Genomic DNA, 7,973 nt, shown 5'->3' on the forward strand with positions numbered 1-7,973 from the left:
GATCCGAGACCACACCATGTGGGAGCATTTTAAATACATAACTAAATCAGTCTTCTTTTTAAGCTGTATGAAAAATACTAAATTGGCTTTTCTCTTTTTTCTAGAAAGTTAATTCTGTTTGTTTCAGCTGCTGAACATAAAAGTCTTCATCATAAAAGGAATTCGGAGAAGGTAACTACACTTACACCACTTTTTATAAATATATTTAAACAAAAGGAAATATCGCACTATTGCACAGTCTATAACAGCATACACCTTTTTATCACAATTTCAGCAGGTATAGTTTTGGCAAAAATACATAAGAATTTTGGTGAAATTTGAATTTGTTTGCATGTACTAATGATGTTGTTGCTATCAGCTACTTTATTAATTCAAAGACGGTAGACAAATACATAAAATATTGTTTGTAAAATATAATTGCAGCAAAATGAAATTCCTTTTCAGTAATTAAAAGCGGAAATAAAGTTATTTCCAAAGCATTTTTGTCTGAGAGAGACATTTAGGGTGCCAATGTTGACTTTAACAAACACAAAAGAGTAAAATACATATCAGAAATGTCTGTATACACCATATTGTTTTACATTTTACAGCTTTAAGCAACATGATATCGCCTGTCTTACACAAAATACATGCGAACACTGCTACAATGGAAATTTATTTATATGTACAAGAAATAGATAAGAATTTTTTGAAGATGTGTGCATGTGTGTGTGTGTATGCGTGTGGGCTTGTATGTGTGCGGGTGTGTATGTTTTTGAAAAAAAATTATTAATGGAACAAAACACAGAAAAGAGAAAATAAGTAAAAGCATTTTATTGTATCTCCTGACAAGAACGCATGATATGCATGCTAAATGTTACATATTAATGTTTCAGTACGGAGCAAGTCGAAAATCTGTATGAAAGGCAGCATGAATATTTTTTGTCATAGAAAGAAAATAGCCTACATTTATTTTTTATTGAAGATAAAGATTCTGATTTTTTTTTTTATTTCTCCCAACTAGTTCAAAATACATAAGTAATCAACTGGATAAAATTAAATATTCACAAGTCTCCAAATTTCCTTGAGTCAATAAATCCTTGTGTGTAAATTGCACTTCAGCTATGACAGCATTCTAAAATTATAAAGTATGTGTAATAAAACCATGTGGGGAAAAAAAGAAACAGAAATAGGAAATACTCTCTTTTAGTTACCCAGTTTGTTAGGAAACAAACGGGATGAAGGGGAGTCCCCATTTAAGATATGAGAAATAAACCATTTTATTATGTCAATGCAAATCACTTTTCACGTTTAGCTTGAGTCAACATTTTAACCTTTATGTGTTTTTTTCAAGTCAGTGTAATAACATCTAAACTTTACCAAAAAACTAAAAATATGCCACATTCTGTTTATTTATTACAACAATATAATAAGATGTATTTTTTTTCTAGGTGACAAATCACAATTTATGTAAACTCTAAATTTGTCAATTAGGTATTTTTTAACACCACACTTGGGCTCATATAGAAAAGATAGACTAGTCAATCAAAATCTTGTATTTTTAATTTAGCATCACATCTTCCAGAAACTTTGAACTTGAAATTGCAAATTACAACTACATTAAAATAAAAAAAAGCCTGAGGTTCACTTGACATGTTGCAAAATTCTTCATCGCTTTTGTGCATGGCCTGCTACTTTGTGATAGAATAGAGTAGAATCTTTTTCCCCCTTGCTGGCAGATTTTGTACGAGTTTGGGCAGTCATATTACCTTATAAACAAACTAAACTCTGTTGTAGTTTGTGACTAACAACAAGAAGTCTGATGTGTCTCTTCTTCATTGTTTGTTCTCTGTCGTCTCATTCCAGAGGCTCCTTTTATGCAGTAGAATGTCAGCCTTCCTTGCCCGACCGCTTCCAAGCTCGCTTGATGTCATATTGTCCACCTGATCATTTCGCTACCTGCTCTCCTCCTCAAGGCTGCCCTCTCGCTGCTCCACCACTCGAGATGCTTGGCTGACTCCTCTGAAACCATCATGTTGTTGTGTGCTAGAACCCAGCAGGCTGTTCTTCTTCTCTCCTTTCAACTGTGAGCGCAGGCAAGGGTTCCTCTGCTCATATGATGTTTTCATATGAGTGTGCCAGTGTTTAGTCTTGTTTTTGTCGGTGTTGCTTGCATTTTAAAAAGGGCAATGCAGCTGCAAATGGAAATGAATTTAACATGTGCAGCTTTTCAAAAATAAGCTACTGTCTTGCGCAGCTGCAACCATTACTACCTATCATGTTTATGAGTGCCTCTGTAGATCAGCACAAGCCCCCCTTGACCCTTCAAGGATAAATGGTTAGACAATGGATAGATGGATGCATGTTTGTGAATAAATTGAAAACTTTTGGTTTTTTACATGTAATTCTGTGGTATTACAAATATCAAATTTAAATGTTTTGCTTAATGTTTTTAGATTGTACAACTTCTGCTGTTATTTAGTTAATGCTATTATGTAGATTCTGTCTCATCTTTAGCATTTCTGTTTTGCCTTCTGATGGGAAAATAATATGTAATTGGTTGACTGGCTTTTTTTCCACAAACAGTGTCTTGCAAAAATGTTCATAATCCTCAAACATTTAGTCACATTTCAGCTCTAGAGTATTTTAATAGAATTTTGTGTTCGGCACCACTACAAAGTAGTGCATAATTTTGAAGTGGGATGAAAATTATTCATGGTTTTAAAAGACTTTTACAAATAAAAAAAAGTTTATACTTGATGCATACACTTGTATTCAATCCTTTTGATTTGATGAGCCTAGATAAGATCCAGAGCAATCAACTGCCTTCAGAAGTCACAAAAGTAAATAAAAGGCCTCAGTGAAGGCCTCTTAAGTTAGCTGCAGCGGGTGGGTGAACAAGCAAACCCAGGGGATCAGTTAAGAGAAGGAGTTGTGCAGATATTTAAAGTAGAGCGAGTTTATGAAATAATATTTCACAACTTGTCAGCAGCTGCGTTTCTATTAATCATAGAATTTTGCCAACTAAAATTATGAAAATAAATTCACTAAATGAAAACACACCACACCAATTTTGAAAAAAAACAATAACACATTTTTCAATAAAAAGTTGGGATGAGGTGTTTTTTCAACTATATTGATGTAGATGTTGCAGAACTTTTTTGGCATTACACAATTTACCTGAACAACAAGCCAATGGTATTGCTGGCGACAACCATAAAGAAGACAAGAAGAAGTAGTCGTCTTCTTCATGGGTTGTAGTTTGTTTCTGTTTTTTGTTTTTGTTTATTGTTTTTTTCGGAGAATGTGCAACTGACTTCACCAGAGTTCTCACAGCATTGCGCACTTCATAAAAAGTTGTGTGTTGTTTCGACATGTTAAATCCATACATCTTCTGTAAAATCGCGGCCTACAATTTCTTAAAAACACTGCATACACAGCTCCTCCCAGGTATTACGGGGTTGTCACTCCAGTGCCTGAATAAGGTGCCTCTGATGGCTGATAGATTAAGAGCACTAGCATCATGGCTGAATAAAAAATATCTCATGTAACTGTCTACATCCGTTGCTGCCATGATTTTTAATGACTTTTTGTGTGAACAAGCTTATTTCATAAATGATTTGAATTTCATTTCTAACTTAATGGAAAAACTGAAATTGAAAAATTGTGGTTTTTCGACATTATCAGAATATAGACAAAGATTTGTGCACATTTGTAATGGAAACGCAGCTACAGAACACTATTCATCCAGCATCCAAACAAAATAACAACCTAAAAAATCAGAGTAACTCCAGAGAGGATGGTTAGCTGGGTGAATCTGTTCTGTAGTGAATCTGTAGTGTGAGACAACTACCTGTCTCACACTACACAAGTTTGGCCTCAAGAAAGTAATAAGTAGAAGGAAGTCTATTTGTTGAAGGAAGTCCCATTAATTCCCCATGTAAAAAAGTTTCCCTGGAAAAGTCAGTCCTAAAACATGCAGGACTGCTGCTGTTAAGGACTGACTTATGACACCCTCCACTAATGCAATGGTGAAACCTGGCGGTGGCAGCTTCATGCTGTGGGGATGCTTTTGCTCAGCATAAACTCTGGCAGGAAGGCCTGTCATGAGGTAAATCATGGTAAATCATGGAAGAAAACTTGTTGCAAAGTGCAGTTACACTCTTCTCCATTACTACCAACTTTATTCTTTAGATCTATGCTGCTGCATAGATCCAGATCAGTTTGCTGCCAAACTGATCTGGATGCTTGTTCCCACTATTTGAGTCTTTAAAAGTTATACATTTTCTCTGTATGCAAGAAAATGACCAGGAGTTTTTATTACTTTTTCAAGAAGTAGTTTTGGAGTTTCAAGGAGTGCCTGTCTAAAGTACATTTGTTTTGTTCTTAAACAAATGAATGAGAAACGTATTTCCAACAAAATTCAGATGTGTTCTAGAAGTGTTTGGTATTTAATCCGTCAGAGAGCCTGTCTTTATTTGCACTCTGCAGAAACACATAAGATAGCAGCAACTGGTCTGCAGCAGTGAAAAAAGTTGAAGACACAATAAATAAATAAAATACAACAACAGTGACTGGTAAACAGTGAAAACTTGCTAAACTGAGGAAATGTGCATTGTTAAAGACATTTGCAATATGTAAATTTGTTTACAATATTGGGTAAACATTATAATGTAGACGTGATCTGTTAAAAGTTCTAAAATTATGATATATCTTAAACCAAAACTACAAAGAAAAATGTCTTTAAAACTAATAAGTATGATAAACTAAAAATCTACTTAGAAGTTGAAGTACCAATAAAATTGCAGAAAAAAAAATTACATGAAGTTTAAAATTAAAGTAAACAATATCAATTAATGCAGTTTCATTAAATGCTTTTCTGCAGAAGCAAAAGGATTTCTTGGCACCAATCATAATGCTTTGTAAAAGACCTATAAATACATAGATGTGTCTCTGCTGACATAGCATGGCCCTACTAAACAATTTGTAACTTTTTCAACAGGGGATTGAATATTATCACCCTGACCCTCATTCCTTAAGGCACCAAAATAATTAATCAGTTCTCGCATTGTTGTAGCTGTGTGATGAAAATTGAGTCATTTTGTTCGTAGAGAGGCATCTGCCTACCAAACTCAACACAAGGCTCTGGTCAAACTATTTCAACAGATATTTGTGCAAAGGGTTGTCTGATTGAACAAAAGTTTGTTGCTGTGCTTTATGTGGTATGTGCTTTGACAGGAGTATTATTTCTCTTCAGCGAGTCCGATTCCACTATCCAGGTTTTGCATTTGCAAAAGACACAAATATTTTTGAGGAATGTTTATATGACTCGTTGAGGTATAAACGAGTCATATATGAGTTATTCTTCATCAAATAACTCCTAAAAAATATGATTAGTGCATGGTTAATACCTCCCGGATGGAAAGTGTGACGTCATTTTTCATGCAAGAAAAGTGTGGCACTCTCTCCTTGACCATTTTGTAAAAGCCAATGCAGAGAATGCAGAGAGGGAAAACCCTCGCAGATAGTGTCATGATGTGAGGGAGGGGTTTGTCCCAGGTGGACTGTGCTGTTGTGTGAAAATGGTTCGCAACCATGTAACTGCGTGTTCACTGTTAAGTTTCAGATTAAGTATGTTGGGATCTGAGTGATTGAGAAATCTTTCTCAACATGGAGATGGAAAGCAGAGGGACGCTGCACTGTAATTCCTACAGCACCGCATGTAAACTTAAGGAGATTGTGTTATGTTCCCATTTCTACCTTTGTGTTTTCTGCAGTGCTGTCTTTTCCTTTTTGTATCACAATGGCATAGTTGGTCAGCAAATTGCTGTAAAAGCGTATATGCAAATCTTCTCCAGTCTATTGTCATTGATTTTCTACAATTACAATTTACAATACTTGGCATCAAAACTTTTGCCATAGTTTACAATAGAACATCCCTCCAGAGTTTATCGGTCCATTCATTATTTAACACGTGTATCCTTGATGGGTCTTATGTCCAGAGGGTGATAGGTGCACTACACCCTGCACAGGTCACCAGTCCATCACAGATTCTTCTAGAATACCCAGTTATGTTGATAACATGACAAAGGAATTTGACTATCTCATCCTTATATGGAAACAAGAACATGTCGTTTTAAGGCACTGACATATTCATTGACACAAATGTTTACTTTTGAGAGTTGAGCTAGTAATTTAGAGAAAGAGGCTGGCTTGAGCAGATAGTCCATGGTCTTTTGCTGTTTATACAAATTGTTTTGAGAAATACACTTACCGTTTTGCAAATGTCAAGGACTGTTCAAGAAATGTATCAATGTGACTGAGAAAAACTGTAACATTAACAACCATCTTGTTCGACTCTACACTTCTATCTTCATTAAAACCAGATCCAATAGTTTAGAACTTTAGCAAAGTCCACGCAAGCAAACATGCCTCGATGGCACTGATCGAAAAGTATGTCATGATGCTGAATTTAGAACAATGTACTGCGCAAGTGCCGGTGCCATGCTAGTTTCAGACAAACAGGAGCAGTAAAGCCTGTTTGACTCTTTAGTGAATGAGTCGAATGCTACTCTGAACACTGATGCTTTGCTGTCTGCCAGAGGGACTCATGATGTGATGATCATCACCTCATGAACAGTTTTTATAAATGGGACCAAAGTCACTGCTATTTGCTCTCATTTCAATGATGGAAAGAGGCCAACTGACTTTCGAGACCCAATAACAGGGACTATAATGCTGGTCAGGTATGCTTATATGGCTTTTCTCAGCAGACTGAACTAATCAACATACTGTACATATGACAACCCTTATCTTCAAATCATGAACACTCAATGACTAGTCAGTCACTAACCTTACAAAGCAAATGTTCATACCACTGGCCTGGCAACCTGTTTGTGGCATTTTTATATAATAATGTGACATTCAATTAAATAAAACATGAGATACTCACATTTTTATGAGCATTTATTGCCACAATTAATATAAAAAAATAACTAGAACAAAGGAAAAATGTATACTCAATATTGTGAGTGCATTGGTATAAAAATAGCTTACATGTGCGAAATGGAAGTAGGGAGAAAATATAAAAAATAATAATGACTTACAAAGTATGTTGACATTACTAATGTGGATTTTTCCAAAGTAATAAGCAATAACAAGTTATTACATTTTTAAAAATTTGGTTATTTTTCACTTTGTTGGTTTTCACTTTATTTGAGGCTAAAATATATCAAGCTATGTACAAAAAGGAAGGATGTATTTATTTTTCAAATGCACAATTCAACAAATAGTTCAAAGTTTTTCATCAATATCTGAGCTAAAATTAGCACACCTGCTGCCATTATGTCAATACAGAAGAGTTCTCTTGCATCAGAAGCTGGAAGAGGACTTTCTTTTGTATGTTGTTTTTACAAAACTATTTGTTTATTATTTATTTCACTTAATTTGATCGTAAGGTTGTGGAAAACAAAAAAGCACACAGTTTGTGCTAATTAAGATTCTCATAACTCCCATTATTCAGCGACATGGTGCTATTTTACATTGCAACCAAGTAACTACAATTGTCATAAAAAATGTGTATTTATCAAAACTAACTTAAAAGACATTTGACTTCACAATTTGATGCCTAGAAATTGGGCTCTGTTTCCGAAAATCTCTTGCTCTTTTTGACACTCCACCTTCAGCATGTCATCACATAAAACAATGTTCCTCCATCATGCCGTTAACAACGACATGATGGAGAAGTAGTTTATATCGTCACCTTCCTAAAATAATGACCTAAGTAAATTTTGGAAAAGGGATATTTTTGCCTAAATAATCTTTTGGCACTCTGTGAGGCAGAAACTCAGCTGGAGACTACAGCTCTGAGGAGGAGCTTTGGGAAAGTAGGCAGCATATTGTTTCAGCAAGTGTTTAGACACCATCAAATGGCTGCCATGAGATATTCAAGGTTTTCTCCGATATGCATGAAAGAATCAAAGCACCACTCCAGG

Source organism: Xiphophorus couchianus, chromosome 19 (genome assembly GCF_001444195.1).
Source record: "Xiphophorus couchianus chromosome 19, X_couchianus-1.0, whole genome shotgun sequence".
Classification (NCBI taxonomy): domain Eukaryota; kingdom Metazoa; phylum Chordata; class Actinopteri; order Cyprinodontiformes; family Poeciliidae; genus Xiphophorus; species Xiphophorus couchianus.